Below are 16,917 nucleotides of genomic sequence, written 5' to 3'. Positions count from 1 at the left end.
TATCTCACCTTTATGTCCTTTGGCTTAGTTGGTCAAAGAGCCTGTTTAGTAAACAGAAAATCTTGAATTTGAATGCCAGCAGTGCTATTCTTTCTTTATGTCAGTTTGGGGCTTCTTAACTCTCTAAGCAGGCTTTCTAATGTATCACACCTGTTTGTCCTTTGTCTTAGTTGGTCAAAGAGCCTGTTTAGTAAACAGAAAATCTTGAATTTGAATGCCAGCAGTCCTCTTCCTTCTTTATCTCAGTTTAGGGCTGTTTAACTCTCTAAGCAGGCTTTCTAATGTATCACACCTGTTTGTCCTTTGTCTTAGTTGGTCAAAGAGCCTATTTAGTAAATGGAAAATCTTGAATTTGAATGCCAGCAGTCCTTTTCCTTCTTTATCTCAGTTTAGGGCTGTTTAACTCTCTAAGCAGGCTTTTTAATGTTTCGCACCTGTTTGTCCTTTGGCTTAGTTGGTCAAAGAGCCTATTTAGTAAAAGGAAAATCTTGATTTTGAATGTCAGCAGTGCTTTCTATTCTTCATCTCATTTTGTGGGTTTTTACCCCAAAAAGAGGACTTTTACTCTTGTTTGTCATCAAATATTAATTTCCCACAGCCCTAATATAGTGCAATTGAGAAAAAAAATTATCTGCTGTTGAAACACTTTAAAAGGAATTAGAGGATATAATTTTCTTTACAGAATATAGGATGGCATCAAGCTTTACAAATTAAAACGAGTGGATTTACAGATCTGACTCTGCAAAGTTTGATAGCAGCACAGGAGTATTGTAAACTTTCATGCTTGAAGTGTCCACCGCTTGGGTTAAAAATGAAAACCAAACCATTCAACATGAAAGAAGAAGCAGCTTAATCCGACGAGGATGGGATTCGAACCCATGCATGCAGAGCACAATGGATTAGCAGTCCATCACCTTAACCACTCGGCCACCTCTTCTACATAGTGCCCGTGCGTTTAGGTGGGAAGATGTTGAGAGGGTTTTTACCAGTCAGTGTTTTTTCACTGAAGATTGTATGTTGGCTTTTGTCAGAGTTGCCTTATCTCGTCAACTACAGTGCCTGTTGTTTGAAGTTAGCTTGGGGAAAACTCAGAAATGAACCAGTGCTGAGGTTTTTAATATCAATTAGTCATAATTTTTCCTCCTTTTGGTTTTGCCATGGCATTTCTTCAATCTGTCTATTCTGTGTCATAACTTGGAAGCAAAACAAGTCCCAAATTTCAGCTGTGCTAAAAGATGGCTCATTCAATTGCAAAACTTCAAAGCCTTTGTCCTCGATACAGCTTCTGTAAATTTGTCAGTCTTTTAAATGAATGCTCTTCAAAATTTACTTGGCTTCTTAAGTGTTATGACTGAGATTGAAATCTTATTCCATGTTTCTGCTCTACGTGGAATGGAACTCAAGCTCAATATTATTCTGCTGCGCTAACCAGTTGAATGTTCGATTGGTGCTTCAATCTTCCTTTGATTTCAAGTTCATGCCATCTTCTGGTACTGTGGCTTAGTTGGTTAAAGCGCCTGTCTAGTAAACAGGAGATCCTGAGTTCGAATCTCAGCAGTGCCTTGTTTTCATCTCCTCACAAAGAAGCTTCCTATCTTAAAAATAGGTGTTTCACTTGCCACTGATAGTGCAATTGTGAGATTAAAAATCTCTTCTACCTAAGAGATATAAAGGAAGAAAGATGGCTTCAAGCATGACAATGTAAAACCAGTTGATTTAGTTTTGAAATGCATCCTTTCTATGCATCTCTAATCCGTTTATCCAATGTATCTCACCTTTATGTCCTTTGGCTTAGTTGGTCAAAGAGCCTGTTTAGTAAACAGAAAATCTTGAATTTGAATGCCAGCTATTCTTTCTTTATGTCAGTTTGGGGCTTCTTAACTCTCTAAGCAGGCTTTCTAATGTATCACACCTATTTGTCCTTTGTCTTAGTTGGTCAAAGAGCCTGTTTAGTAAACAGAAAATCTTGAATTTGAATGCCAGCAGTGCTATTCTTTCTTTATGTCAGTTTGGGGCTTCTTAACTCTCTAAGCAGGCTTTCTAATGTATCACACCTGTTTGTCCTTTGTCTTAGTTGGTCAAAGAGCCTGTTTAGTAAACAGAAAATCTTGAATTTGAATGCCAGCAGTCCTCTTCCTTCTTTATCTCAGTTTAGGGCTGTTTAACTCTCTAAGCAGGCTTTCTAATGTATCACACCTGTTTGTCCTTTGTCTTAGTTGGTCAAAGAGCCTATTTAGTAAATGGAAAATCTTGAATTTGAATGCCAGCAGTCTTTTTCCTTCTTTATCTCAGTTTAGGGCTGTTTAACTCTCTAAGCAGGCTTTTTAATGTTTCGCACCTGTTTGTCCTTTGGCTTAGTTGGTCAAAGAGCCTATTTAGTAAAAGGAAAATCTTGATTTTGAATGTCAGCAGTGCTTTCTATTCTTCATCTCATTTTGTGGGTTTTTACCCCAAAAAGAGGACTTTTACTCTTGTTTGTCATCAAATATTAATTTCCCACAGCCCTAATATAGTGCAATTGAGAAAAAAAATTGTCTGCTGTTGAAACACTTTAAAAGGAATTAGAGGATATAATTTTCTTTACAGAATATAGGATGGCATCAAGCTTTACAAATTAAAACCAGTGGATTTACAGATCTGACTCTGCAAAGTTTGATAGCAGCACAGGAGTATTGTAAACTTTCATGCTTGAAGTGTCCACCGCTTGGGTTAAAAATGAAAACCAAACCATTCAACACGAAAGAAGAAGCAGATTAATCCGACGAGGATGGAATTCGAACCCATGCATGCAGAGCACAATGGATTAGCAGTCCATCGCCTTAACCACTCGGCCACTTCTTCTACATAGCACCTGTGCGTTTAGGTGGGAAGATGTTGAGAGGGTTTTTACCAGTCAGTGTTTTTTCACTGAAGATTGTATGTTGGCTTTTGTCAGAGTTGCCTTATCTCGTCAACTACAGTGCCTGTTGTTTGAAGTTAGCTTGAGGAAAACTCTATCAGAAATGAACCAGTGCTGAGGTTTTTAATATCAATTAGTCATAATTTTTCCTCCTTTTGGTTTTGCCATGGCATTTCTTCAATCTGTCTATTCTGTGTCATAACCTGGAAGCAAAACAAGTCCCAAATTTCAGCTGTGCTAAAAGATGGCTCATTCAATTGCAAAACTTCAAAGCCTTTGTCCTCGATACAGCTTCTGTAAATTTGTCAGTCTTTTAAATGAATCCTCTTCAAAATTTACTTGGCTTCTTAAGTGTTATGACTGAGATTGAAATGTTATTCCATGTTTCTGCTCTACGTGGAATGGAACTCAAGCTCAATATTGTTTTGCTGCGCTAACCAGTTGAATGTTCGATTGGTGCTTCAATCTTCCTTGGATTTCAAATACATGCAATCTTCTGGTGCTGTGGCTTAGTTGGTTAAAGCGCCTGTCTAGTAAACAGGAGATCCTGAGTTCGAATCTCAGCTTCTTATCTTAAAAATAGGTGTTTTACTTGCCACTGATAGTGCAATTGTGAGATTAAAAATCTCTTCTATCTGAAGATGGCTTCAAGCATGACAATGTAAAACCAGTTGTTTTAGTTTTGAAATGCCTCCTTTCTATGCATCTCTAATCCGTTTATCCAATGTATCTCACCTTTATGTCCTTTGGCTTAGTTGGTCAAAGAGCCTGTTTAGTAAACAGAAAATCTTGAATTTGAATGCCAGCAGTGCTATTCTTTCTTTATGTCAGTTTGGGGCTTCTTAACTCTCTAAGCAGGCTTTCTAATGTATCACACCTGTTTGTCCTTTGTCTTAGTTGGTCAAAGAGCCTGTTTAGTAAACAGAAAATCTTGAATTTGAATGCCAGCAGTCCTCTTCCTTCTTTATCTCAGTTTAGGGCTGTTTAACTCTCTAAGCAGGCTTTCTAATGTATCACACCTGTTTGTCCTTTGTCTTAGTTGGTCAAAGAGCCTATTTAGTAAATGGAAAATCTTGAATTTGAATGCCAGCAGTCCTTTTCCTTCTTTATCTCAGTTTAGGGCTGTTTAACTCTCTAAGCAGGCTTTTTAATGTTTCGCACCTGTTTGTCCTTTGGCTTAGTTGGTCAAAGAGCCTATTTAGTAAAAGGAAAATCTTGATTTTGAATGTCAGCAGTGCTTTCTATTCTTCATCTCATTTTGTGGGTTTTTACCCCAAAAAGAGGACTTTTACTCTTGTTTGTCATCAAATATTAATTTCCCACAGCCCTAATATAGTGCAATTGAGAAAAAAAATTATCTGCTGTTGAAACACTTTAAAAGGAATTAGAGGATATAATTTTCTTTACAGAATATAGGATGGCATCAAGCTTTACAAATTAAAACGAGTGGATTTACAGATCTGACTCTGCAAAGTTTGATAGCAGCACAGGAGTATTGTAAACTTTCATGCTTGAAGTGTCCACCGCTTGGGTTAAAAATGAAAACCAAACCATTCAACATGAAAGAAGAAGCAGCTTAATCCGACGAGGATGGGATTCGAACCCATGCATGCAGAGCACAATGGATTAGCAGTCCATCACCTTAACCACTCGGCCACCTCGTCTACATAGTGCCCGTGCGTTTAGGTGGGAAGATGTTGAGAGGGTTTTTACCAGTCAGTGTTTTTTCACTGAAGATTGTATGTTGGCTTTTGTCAGAGTTGCCTTATCTCGTCAACTACAGTGCCTGTTGTTTGAAGTTAGCTTGGGGAAAACTCAGAAATGAACCAGTGCTGAGGTTTTTAATATCAATTAGTCATAATTTTTCCTCCTTTTGGTTTTGCCATGGCATTTCTTCAATCTGTCTATTCTGTGTCATAACTTGGAAGCAAAACAAGTCCCAAATTTCAGCTGTGCTAAAAGATGGCTCATTCAATTGCAAAACTTCAAAGCCTTTGTCCTCGATACAGCTTCTGTAAATTTGTCAGTCTTTTAAATGAATGCTCTTCAAAATTTACTTGGCTTCTTAAGTGTTATGACTGAGATTGAAATCTTATTCCATGTTTCTGCTCTACGTGGAATGGAACTCAAGCTCAATATTGTTTTGCTGCGCTAACCAGTTGAATGTTCGATTGGTGCTTCAATCTTCCTTTGATTTCAAGTGCATGCCATCTTCTGGTGCTGTGGCTTAGTTGGTTAAAGCGCCTGTCTAGTAAACAGGAGATCCTGAGTTCGAATCTCAGCAGTGCCTTGTTTTCATATCCTCACAAAGAAGCTTCCTATCTTAAAAATAGGTGTTTCACTTGCGACTGATAGTGCAATTGTGAGATTAAAAATCTCTTCTATCTAAGCGATATAAAGGAAGAAAGATGGTTTCAAGCATGACAATGTAAAACCAGTTGATTTAGTTTTGAAATGCCTCCTTTCTATGCATCTCTAATCCGTTTATCCAATGTATCTCACCTTTATGTCCTTTGGCTTAGTTGGTCAAAGAGCCTGTTTAGCAAACAGAAAATCTTGAATTTGAATGCCAGCAGTGCTATTCTTTCTTTATGTCAGTTTGGGGCTTCTTAACTCTCTAAGCAGGCTTTCTAATGTATCACACCTGTTTGTCCTTTGTCTTAGTTGGTCAAAGAGCCTGTTTAGTAAACAGAAAATCTTGAATTTGAATGCCAGCAGTCCTCTTCCTTCTTTATCTCAGTTTAGGGCTGTTTAACTCTCTAAGCAGGCTTTCTAATGTATCACACCTGTTTGTCCTTTGTCTTAGTTGGTCAAAGAGCCTATTTAGTAAATGGAAAATCTTGAATTTGAATGCCAGCAGTCTTTTTCCTTCTTTATCTCAGTTTAGGGCTGTTTAACTCTCTAAGCAGGCGTTTTTAATGTTTCGCACCTGTTTGTCCTTTGGCTTAGTTGGTCAAAGAGCCTATTTAGTAAAAGGAAAATCTTGATTTTGAATGTCAGCAGTGCTTTCTATTCTTCATCTCATTTTGTGGGTTTTTACCCCCAAAAGAGGACTTTTACTCTTGTTTGTAATCAAATATTAATTTCCCACAGCCCTAATATAATGCAATTGAGAAAAAAAATTGTCTGCTGTTGAAACACTTTAAAAGGAATTAGAGGATATAATTTTCTTTACAGAATATAGGATGGCATCAAGCTTTACAAATTAAAACGAGTGGATTTACAGATCTGACTCTGCAAAGTTTGATAGCAGCACAGGAGTATTGTAAACTTTCATGCTTGAAGTGTCCACCACTTGGGTTAAAAATGAAAACCAAACCATTCAACACGAAAGAAGAAGCAGATTAATACGACGAGGATGGGATTCGAACCCATGCATGCAGAGCACAATGGATTAGCAGTCCATCGCCTTAACCACTCGGCCACCTCATTTACATAGCACCCGTGCGTTTAGGTGGGAAGATGTTGAGAGGGTTTTTACCTGTCAGTGTTTTTTCACTGAAGATTGGATGTTGGCTTTTGTCAGAGTTGCCTTATCTCGTCAACTACAGTGCCTGTTGTTTGAAGTTAGCTTGGGGAAAACTCTATCAGAAATGAACCAGTGCTGAGGTTTTTAATATCAATTAGTCATAATTTTTCCTCCTTTTGGTTTTGCCATGGCATTTCTTCAATCTGTCTATTCTGTGTCATAACTTGGAAGCAAAACAAGTCCCAAATTTCAGCTGTGCTAAAAGATGGCTCATTCAATTGCAAAACTTCAAAGCCTTTGTCCTCGATACAGCTTCTGTAAATTTGTCAGTCTTTTAAATGAATGCTCTTCAAAATTTACTTGGCTTCTTAAGTGTTATGACTGAGATTGAAATCTTATTCCATGTTTCTGCTCTACGTGGAATGGAACTCAAGCTCAATATTGTTTTGCTGCGCTAACCAGTTGAATGTTCGATTGGTGCTTCAATCTTCCTTTGATTTCAAGTGCATGCCATCTTCTGGTGCTGTGGCTTAGTTGGTTAAAGCGCCTGTCTAGTAAACAGGAGATCCTGAGTTCGAATCTCAGCAGTGCCTTGTTTTCATATCCTCACAAAGAAGCTTCCTATCTTAAAAATAGGTGTTTCACTTGCAATTGTGAGATTAAAAATCTCTTCTATCTAAGCGATATAAAGGAAGAAAGATGGTTTCAAGCATGACAATGTAAAACCAGTTGATTTAGTTTTGAAATGCCTCCTTTCTATGCATCTCTAATCCGTTTATCCAATGTATCTCACCTTTATGTCCTTTGGCTTAGTTGGTCAAAGAGCCTGTTTAGCAAACAGAAAATCTTGAATTTGAATGCCAGCAGTGCTATTCTTTCTTTATGTCAGTTTGGGGCTTCTTAACTCTCTAAGCAGGCTTTCTAATGTATCACACCTGTTTGTCCTTTGTCTTAGTTGGTCAAAGAGCCTGTTTAGTAAACAGAAAATCTTGAATTTGAATGCCAGCAGTCCTCTTCCTTCTTTATCTCAGTTTAGGGCTGTTTAACTCTCTAAGCAGGCTTTCTAATGTATCACACCTGTTTGTCCTTTGTCTTAGTTGGTCAAAGAGCCTATTTAGTAAATGGAAAATCTTGAATTTGAATGCCAGCAGTCCTTTTCCTTCTTTATCTCAGTTTAGGGCTGTTTAACTCTCTAAGCAGGCGTTTTTAATGTTTCGCACCTGTTTGTCCTTTGGCTTAGTTGGTCAAAGAGCCTATTTAGTAAAAGGAAAATCTTGATTTTGAATGTCAGCAGTACTTTCTATTCTTCATCTCATTTTGTGGGTTTTTACCCCAAAAAGAGGACTTTTACTCTTGTTTGTCATCAAATATTAATTTCCCACAGCCCTAATATAGTGCAATTGAGAAAAAAAATTCTCTGCTGTTGAAACACTTTAAAAGGAATTAGAGGATATAATTTTCTTTACAGAATATAGGATGGCATCAAGCTTTACAAATTAAAATGAGTGGATTTACAGATCTGACTCTGCAAAGTTTGATAGCAGCACAGGAGTATTGTAAACTTTCATGCTTGAAGTGTCCACCGCTTGGGTTAAAAATGAAAACCAAACCATTCAACATGAAAGAAGAAGCAGATTAATCCGACGAGGATGGGATTCGAACCCATGCATGCAGAGCACAATAGATTAGCAGTCCTTCACCTTAACCACTCGGCCACCTCGTCTACATAGTGCCCGTGCGTTTAGGTGGGAAGATGTTGAGAGGGTTTTTACCAGTCAGTGTTTTTTCACTGAAGATTGTATGTTGGCTTTTGTCAGAGTTGCCTTATCTCGTCAACTACAGTGCCTGTTGTTTGAAGTTAGCTTGGGGAAAACTCTATCAGAAATGAACCAGTGCTGAGGTTTTTAATATCAATTAGTCATAATTTTTCCTCCTTTTGGTTTTGCCATGGCATTTCTTCAATCTGTCTATTCTGTGTCATAACTTGGAAGCAAAACAAGTCCCAAATTTCAGCTGTGCTAAAAGATGGCTCATTCAATTGCAAAACTTCAAAGCCTTTGTCCTCGATACAGCTTCTGTAAATTTGTCAGTCTTTTAAATGAATGCTCTTCAAAATTTACTTGGCTTCTTAAGTGTTATGACTGAGATTGAAATCTTATTCCATGTTTCTGCTCTACGTGGAATGGAACTCAAGCTCAATATTATTTTGCTGCGCTAACCAGTTGAATGTTCGATTGGTGCTTCAATCTTCCTTTGATTTCAAATGCATGCCATCTTCTGGTACTGTGGCTTAGTTGGTTAAAGCGACTGTCTAGTAAACAGGAGATCTTGAGTTCGAATCTCAGCAGTGCCTTGTTTTCATCTCCTCACAAAGAAGCTTCCTATCTTAAAAATAGGTGTTTCACTTGCCACTGATAGTGCAATTGTGAGATTAAAAATCTCTTCTATCTAAGCGATATAAAGGAAGAAAGATGGCTTCAAGCATGACAAGGTAAAACCAGTTGATTTAGTTTTGAAATGCCTCCTTTCTATGCATCTCTAATCCGTTTATCCAATGTATCTCACCTTTATGTCCTTTGGCTTAGTTGGTCAAAGAGCCTGTTTAGCAAACAGAAAATCTTGAATTTGACTGCCAGCTATTCTTTCTTTATGTCAGTTTGGGGCTTCTTAACTCTCTAAGCAGGCTTTCTAATGTATCACACCTGTTTGTCCTTTGTCTTAGTTGGTCAAAGAGCCTGTTTAGTAAACAGAAAATCTTGAATTTGAATGCCAGCAGTCCTCTTCCTTCTTTATCTCAGTTTAGGGCTGTTTAACTCTCTAAGCAGGCTTTCTAATGTATCACACCTGTTTGTCCTTTGTCTTAGTTGGTCAAAGAGCCTATTTAGTATATGGAAAATCTTGAATTTGAATGCCAGCAGTCCTTTTCCTTCTTTATCTCAGTTTAGGGCTGTTTAACTCTCTAAGCAGGCGTTTTTAATGTTTCGCACCTGTTTGTCCTTTGGCTTAGTTGGTCAAAGAGCCTATTTAGTTAAAGGAAAATCTTGATTTTGAATGTCAGCAGTACTTTCTATTCTTCATCTCATTTTGTGGGTTTTTACCCCAAAAAGAGGACTTTTACTCTTGTTTGTCATCAAATATTAATTTCCCACAGCCCTAATATAGTGCAATTGAGAAAAAAAATTCTCTGCTGTTGAAACACTTTAAAAGGAATTAGAGGATATAATTTTCTTTACAGAATATAGGATGGCATCAAGCTTTACAAATTAAAACGAGTGGATTTACAGATCTGACTCTGCAAAGTTTGATAGCAGCACAGGAGTATTGTAAACTTTCATGCTTGAAGTGTCCACCGCTTGGGTTAAAAATGAAAACCAAACCATTCAACATGAAAGAAGAAGCAGATTAATCCGACGAGGATGGGATTCGAACCCATGCATGCAGAGCACAATGGATTAGCAGTCCATCACCTTAACCACTCGGCCACCTCGTCTACATAGTGCCCGTGCGTTTAGGTGGGAAGATGTTGAGAGAGTTTTTACCAGTCAGTGTTTTTTCACTGAAGATTGTATGTTGGCTTTTGTCAGAGTTGCCTTATCTCGTCAACTACAGTGCCTGTTGTTTGAAGTTAGCTTGGGGAAAACTCTATCAGAAATGAACCAGTGCTGAGGTTTTTAATATCAATTAGTCATAATTTTTCCTCCTTTTGGTTTTGCCATGGCATTTCTTCAATCTGTCTATTCTGTGTCATAACTTGGAAGCAAAACAAGTCCCAAATTTCAGCTGTGCTAAAAGATGGCTCATTCAATTGCAAAACTTCAAAGCCTTTGTCCTCGATACAGCTTCTGTAAATTTGTCAGTCTTTTAAATGAATGCTCTTCAAAATTTACTTGGCTTCTTAAGTGTTATGACTGAGATTGAAATCTTATTCCATGTTTCTGCTCTACGTGGAATGGAACTCAAGCTCAATATTATTCTGCTGCGCTAACCAGTTGAATGTTCGATTGGTGCTTCAATCTTCCTTTGATTTCAAGTGCATGCCATCTTCTGGTACTGTGGCTTAGTTGGTTAAAGCGCCTGTCTAGTAAACAGGAGATCCTGAGTTCGAATCTCAGCAGTGCCTTGTTTTCATCTCCTCACAAAGAAGCTTCCTATCTTAAAAATAAGTGTTTCACTTGCCACTGATAGTGCAATTGTGAGATTAAAAATCTCTTCTACCTAAGAGATATAAAGGAAGAAAGATGGCTTCAAGCATGACAATGTAAAACCAGTTGATTTAGTTTTGAAATGCATCCCTTCTATGCATCTCTAATCCGTTTATCCAATGTATCTCACCTTTATGTCCTTTGGCTTAGTTGGTCAAAGAGCCTGTTTAGTAAACAGAAAATCTTGAATTTGAATGCCAGCTATTCTTTCTTTATGTCAGTTTGGGGCTTCTTAACTCTCTAAGCAGGCTTTCTAATGTATCACACCTATTTGTCCTTTGTCTTAGTTGGTCAAAGAGCCTGTTTAGTAAACAGAAAATCTTGAATTTGAATGCCAGCAGTGCTATTCTTTCTTTATGTCAGTTTGGGGCTTCTTAACTCTCTAAGCAGGCTTTCTAATGTATCACACCTGTTTGTCCTTTGTCTTAGTTGGTCAAAGAGCCTGTTTAGTAAACAGAAAATCTTGAATTTGAATGCCAGCAGTCCTCTTCCTTCTTTATCTCAGTTTAGGGCTGTTTAACTCTCTAAGCAGGCTTTCTAATGTATCACACCTGTTTGTCCTTTGTCTTAGTTGGTCAAAGAGCCTATTTAGTAAATGGAAAATCTTGAATTTGAATGCCAGCAGTCTTTTTCCTTCTTTATCTCAGTTTAGGGCTGTTTAACTCTCTAAGCAGGCTTTTTAATGTTTCGCACCTGTTTGTCCTTTGGCTTAGTTGGTCAAAGAGCATATTTAGTAAAAGGAAAATCTTGATTTTGAATGTCAGCAGTGCTTTCTATTCTTCATCTCATTTTGTGGGTTTTTACCCCAAAAAGAGGACTTTTACTCTTGTTTGTCATCAAATATTAATTTCCCACAGCCCTAATATAGTGCAATTGAGAAAAAAAATTGTCTGCTGTTGAAACACTTTAAAAGGAATTAGAGGATATAATTTTCTTTACAGAATATAGGATGGCATCAAGCTTTACAAATTAAAACCAGTGGATTTACAGATCTGACTCTGCAAAGTTTGATAGCAGCACAGGAGTATTGTAAACTTTCATGCTTGAAGTGTCCACCGCTTGGGTTAAAAATGAAAACCAAACCATTCAACACGAAAGAAGAAGCAGATTAATCCGACGAGGATGGAATTCGAACCCATGCATGCAGAGCACAATGGATTAGCAGTCCATCGCCTTAACCACTCGGCCACTTCTTCTACATAGCACCTGTGCGTTTAGGTGGGAAGATGTTGAGAGGGTTTTTACCAGTCAGTGTTTTTTCACTGAAGATTGTATGTTGGCTTTTGTCAGAGTTGCCTTATCTCGTCAACTACAGTGCCTGTTGTTTGAAGTTAGCTTGAGGAAAACTCTATCAGAAATGAACCAGTGCTGAGGTTTTTAATATCAATTAGTCATAATTTTTCCTCCTTTTGGTTTTGCCATGGCATTTCTTCAATCTGTCTATTCTGTGTCATAACCTGGAAGCAAAACAAGTCCCAAATTTCAGCTGTGCTAAAAGATGGCTCATTCAATTGCAAAACTTCAAAGCCTTTGTCCTCGATACAGCTTCTGTAAATTTCTCAGTCTTTTAAATGAATCCTCTTCAAAATTTACTTGGCTTCTTAAGTGTTATGACTGAGATTGAAATGTTATTCCATGTTTCTGCTCTACGTGGAATGGAACTCAAGCTCAATATTGTTTTGCTGCGCTAACCAGTTGAATGTTCGATTGGTGCTTCAATCTTCCTTGGATTTCAAATACATGCCATCTTCTGGTGCTGTGGCTTAGTTGGTTAAAGCGCCTGTCTAGTAAACAGGAGATCCTGAGTTCGAATCTCAGCTTCTTATCTTAAAAATAGGTGTTTCACTTGCCACTGATAGTGCAATTGTGAGATTAAAAATCTCTTCTATCTGAAGATGGCTTCAAGCATGACAATGTAAAACCAGTTGTTTTAGTTTTGAAATGCCTCCTTTCTATGCATCTCTAATCCGTTTATCCAATGTATCTCACCTTTATGTCCTTTGGCTTAGTTGGTCAAAGAGCCTGTTTAGTAAACAGAAAATCTTGAATTTGAATGCCAGCAGTGCTATTCTTTCTTTATGTCAGTTTGGGGCTTCTTAACTCTCTAAGCAGGCTTTCTAATGTATCACACCTGTTTGTCCTTTGTCTTAGTTGGTCAAAGAGCCTGTTTAGTAAACAGAAAATCTTGAATTTGAATGCCAGCAGTCCTCTTCCTTCTTTATCTCAGTTTAGGGCTGTTTAACTCTCTAAGCAGGCTTTCTAATGTATCACACCTGTTTGTCCTTTGTCTTAGTTGGTCAAAGAGCCTATTTAGTAAATGGAAAATCTTGAATTTGAATGCCAGCAGTCCTTTTCCTTCTTTATCTCAGTTTAGGGCTGTTTAACTCTCTAAGCAGGCGTTTTTAATGTTTCGCACCTGTTTGTCCTTTGGCTTAGTTGGTCAAAGAGCCTATTTAGTTAAAGGAAAATCTTGATTTTGAATGTCAGCAGTACTTTCTATTCTTCATCTCATTTTGTGGGTTTTTACCCCAAAAAGAGGACTTTTACTCTTGTTTGTCATCAAATATTAATTTCCCACAGCCCTAATATAGTGCAATTGAGAAAAAAAATTCTCTGCTGTTGAAACACTTTAAAAGGAATTAGAGGATATAATTTTCTTTACAGAATATAGGATGGCATCAAGCTTTACAAATTAAAACGAGTGGATTTACAGATCTGACTCTGCAAAGTTTGATAGCAGCACAGGAGTATTGTAAACTTTCATGCTTGAAGTGTCCACCGCTTGTGTTAAAAATGAAAACCAAACCATTCAACATGAAAGAAGATGCAGATTAATCCGACGAGGATGGGATTCGAACCCATGCATGCAGAGCACAATGGATTAGCAGTCCATCACCTTAACCACTCGGCCACCTCGTCTACATAGTGCCCGTGCGTTTAGGTGGGAAGATGTTGAGAGAGTTTTTACCAGTCAGTGTTTTTTCACTGAAGATTGTATGTTGGCTTTTGTCAGAGTTGCCTTATCTCGTCAACTACAGTGCCTGTTGTTTGAAGTTAGCTTGGGGAAAACTCAGAAATGAACCAGTGCTGAGGTTTTTAATATCAATTAGTCATAATTTTTCCTCCTTTTGGTTTTGCCATGGCATTTCTTCAATCTGTCTATTCTGTGTCATAACTTGGAAGCAAAACAAGTCCCAAATTTCAGCTGGGCTAAAAGATGGCTCATTCAATTGCAAAACTTCAAAGCCTTTGTCCTCGATACAGCTTCTGTAAATTTGTCAGTCTTTTAAATGAATGCTCTTCAAAATTTACTTGGCTTCTTAAGTGTTATGACTGAGATTGAAATCTTATTCCATGTTTCTGCTCTACGTGGAATGGAACTCAAGCTCAATATTATTCTGCTGCGCTAACCAGTTGAATGTTCGATTGGTGCTTCAATCTTCCTTTGATTTCAAGTGCATGCCATCTTCTGGTACTGTGGCTTAGTTGGTTAAAGCGCCTGTCTAGTAAACAGGAGATCCTGAGTTCGAATCTCAGCAGTGCCTTGTTTTCATCTCCTCACAAAGAAGCTTCCTATCTTAAAAATAAGTGTTTCACTTGCCACTGATAGTGCAATTGTGAGATTAAAAATCTCTTCTACCTAAGAGATATAAAGGAAGAAAGATGGCTTCAAGCATGACAATGTAAAACCAGTTGATTTAGTTTTGAAATGCATCCTTTCTATGCATCTCTAATCCGTTTATCCAATGTATCTCACCTTTATGTCCTTTGGCTTAGTTGGTCAAAGAGCCTGTTTAGTAAACAGAAAATCTTGAATTTGAATGCCAGCTATTCTTTCTTTATGTCAGTTTGGGGCTTCTTAACTCTCTAAGCAGGCTTTCTAATGTATCACACCTATTTGTCCTTTGTCTTAGTTGGTCAAAGAGCCTGTTTAGTAAACAGAAAATCTTGAATTTGAATGCCAGCAGTGCTATTCTTTCTTTATGTCAGTTTGGGGCTTCTTAACTCTCTAAGCAGGCTTTCTAATGTATCACACCTGTTTGTCCTTTGTCTTAGTTGGTCAAAGAGCCTGTTTAGTAAACAGAAAATCTTGAATTTGAATGCCAGCAGTCCTCTTCCTTCTTTATCTCAGTTTAGGGCTGTTTAACTCTCTAAGCAGGCTTTCTAATGTATCACACCTGTTTGTCCTTTGTCTTAGTTGGTCAAAGAGCCTATTTAGTAAATGGAAAATCTTGAATTTGAATGCCAGCAGTCTTTTTCCTTCTTTATCTCAGTTTAGGGCTGTTTAACTCTCTAAGCAGGCTTTTTAATGTTTCGCACCTGTTTGTCCTTTGGCTTAGTTGGTCAAAGAGCCTATTTAGTAAAAGGAAAATCTTGATTTTGAATGTCAGCAGTGCTTTCTATTCTTCATCTCATTTTGTGGGTTTTTACCCCAAAAAGAGGACTTTTACTCTTGTTTGTCATCAAATATTAATTTCCCACAGCCCTAATATAGTGCAATTGAGAAAAAAAATTGTCTGCTGTTGAAACACTTTAAAAGGAATTAGAGGATATAATTTTCTTTACAGAATATAGGATGGCATCAAGCTTTACAAATTAAAACCAGTGGATTTACAGATCTGACTCTGCAAAGTTTGATAGCAGCACAGGAGTATTGTAAACTTTCATGCTTGAAGTGTCCACCGCTTGGGTTAAAAATGAAAACCAAACCATTCAACACGAAAGAAGAAGCAGATTAATCCGACGAGGATGGAATTCGAACCCATGCATGCAGAGCACAATGGATTAGCAGTCCATCGCCTTAACCACTCGGCCACTTCTTCTACATAGCACCTGTGCGTTTAGGTGGGAAGATGTTGAGAGGGTTTTTACCAGTCAGTGTTTTTTCACTGAAGATTGTATGTTGGCTTTTGTCAGAGTTGCCTTATCTCGTCAACTACAGTGCCTGTTGTTTGAAGTTAGCTTGAGGAAAACTCTATCAGAAATGAACCAGTGCTGAGGTTTTTAATATCAATTAGTCATAATTTTTCCTCCTTTTGGTTTTGCCATGGCATTTCTTCAATCTGTCTATTCTGTGTCATAACCTGGAAGCAAAACAAGTCCCAAATTTCAGCTGTGCTAAAAGATGGCTCATTCAATTGCAAAACTTCAAAGCCTTTGTCCTCGATACAGCTTCTGTAAATTTGTCAGTCTTTTAAATGAATCCTCTTCAAAATTTACTTGGCTTCTTAAGTGTTATGACTGAGATTGAAATGTTATTCCATGTTTCTGCTCTACGTGGAATGGAACTCAAGCTCAATATTGTTTTGCTGCGCTAACCAGTTGAATGTTCGATTGGTGCTTCAATCTTCCTTGGATTTCAAATACATGCCATCTTCTGGTGCTGTGGCTTAGTTGGTTAAAGCGCCTGTCTAGTAAACAGGAGATCCTGAGTTCGAATCTCAGCTTCTTATCTTAAAAATAGGTGTTTCACTTGCCACTGATAGTGCAATTGTGAGATTAAAAATCTCTTCTATCTGAAGATGGCTTCAAGCATGACAATGTAAAACCAGTTGTTTTAGTTTTGAAATGCCTCCTTTCTATGCATCTCTAATCCGTTTATCCAATGTATCTCACCTTTATGTCCTTTGGCTTAGTTGGTCAAAGAGCCTGTTTAGTAAACAGAAAATCTTGAATTTGAATGCCAGCAGTGCTATTCTTTCTTTATGTCAGTTTGGGGCTTCTTAACTCTCTAAGCAGGCTTTCTAATGTATCACACCTGTTTGTCCTTTGTCTTAGTTGGTCAAAGAGCCTGTTTAGTAAACAGAAAATCTTGAATTTGAATGCCAGCAGTCCTCTTCCTTCTTTATCTCAGTTTAGGGCTGTTTAACTCTCTAAGCAGGCTTTCTAATGTATCACACCTGTTTGTCCTTTGTCTTAGTTGGTCAAAGAGCCTATTTAGTAAATGGAAAATCTTGAATTTGAATGCCAGCAGTCCTTTTCCTTCTTTATCTCAGTTTAGGGCTGTTTAACTCTCTAAGCAGGCTTTTTAATGTTTCGCACCTGTTTGTCCTTTGGCTTAGTTGGTCAAAGAGCCTATTTAGTAAAAGGAAAATCTTGATTTTGAATGTCAGCAGTGCTTTCTATTCTTCATCTCATTTTGTGGGTTTTTACCCCAAAAAGAGGACTTTTACTCTTGTTTGTCATCAAATATTAATTTCCCACAGCCCTAATATAGTGCAATTGAGAAAAAAAATTATCTGCTGTTGAAACACTTTAAAAGGAATTAGAGGATATAATTTTCTTTACAGAATATAGGATGGCATCAAGCTTTACAAATTAAAACGAGTGGATTTACAGATCTGACT

The 16,917-nt window shown here is 37.7% G+C and overlaps 8 non-coding genes across 8 annotated transcripts; 5 read left to right on the top strand and 3 right to left on the bottom strand.

Moving 5' to 3' along the window:
- Positions 1-1,489: 1,489 nt before the first annotated feature.
- Positions 1,490-1,563, top strand: TRNAT-AGU (transfer RNA threonine (anticodon AGU)). The gene has a single exon. It is a non-coding gene; the product is annotated as a tRNA-Thr (tRNA).
- Positions 1,564-4,481: 2,918 nt separating this feature from the next.
- On the bottom strand, positions 4,482-4,563 carry TRNAS-GCU (transfer RNA serine (anticodon GCU)). Its single transcript has one exon. It is a non-coding gene; the product is annotated as a tRNA-Ser (tRNA).
- Positions 4,564-5,115: 552 nt separating this feature from the next.
- On the top strand, positions 5,116-5,189 carry TRNAT-AGU (transfer RNA threonine (anticodon AGU)). Its single transcript has one exon. It is a non-coding gene; the product is annotated as a tRNA-Thr (tRNA).
- A 1,698-nt stretch (positions 5,190-6,887) lies between these two features.
- On the top strand, positions 6,888-6,961 carry TRNAT-AGU (transfer RNA threonine (anticodon AGU)). The gene has a single exon. It is a non-coding gene; the product is annotated as a tRNA-Thr (tRNA).
- A 2,815-nt stretch (positions 6,962-9,776) lies between these two features.
- TRNAS-GCU (transfer RNA serine (anticodon GCU)) lies at positions 9,777-9,858 on the bottom strand. The gene has a single exon. It is a non-coding gene; the product is annotated as a tRNA-Ser (tRNA).
- Positions 9,859-10,414: 556 nt separating this feature from the next.
- On the top strand, positions 10,415-10,488 carry TRNAT-AGU (transfer RNA threonine (anticodon AGU)). Its single transcript has one exon. It is a non-coding gene; the product is annotated as a tRNA-Thr (tRNA).
- A 2,919-nt stretch (positions 10,489-13,407) lies between these two features.
- TRNAS-GCU (transfer RNA serine (anticodon GCU)) lies at positions 13,408-13,489 on the bottom strand. Its single transcript has one exon. It is a non-coding gene; the product is annotated as a tRNA-Ser (tRNA).
- Positions 13,490-14,041: 552 nt separating this feature from the next.
- TRNAT-AGU (transfer RNA threonine (anticodon AGU)) lies at positions 14,042-14,115 on the top strand. Its single transcript has one exon. It is a non-coding gene; the product is annotated as a tRNA-Thr (tRNA).
- The last annotated feature ends 2,802 nt before the right edge of the window (positions 14,116-16,917 follow it).

The sequence above is a fragment of the Dendrobates tinctorius genome, unplaced genomic scaffold (genome assembly GCF_039654945.1).
Source record: "Dendrobates tinctorius isolate UK_male_01 unplaced genomic scaffold, ASM3965494v1 ptg000204l, whole genome shotgun sequence".
NCBI lineage: Eukaryota > Metazoa > Chordata > Amphibia > Anura > Dendrobatidae > Dendrobates > Dendrobates tinctorius.
The sequence above is the reverse complement of the archived record's forward strand: the minus strand, read 5'-3'. Positions and strand labels throughout refer to the sequence as shown.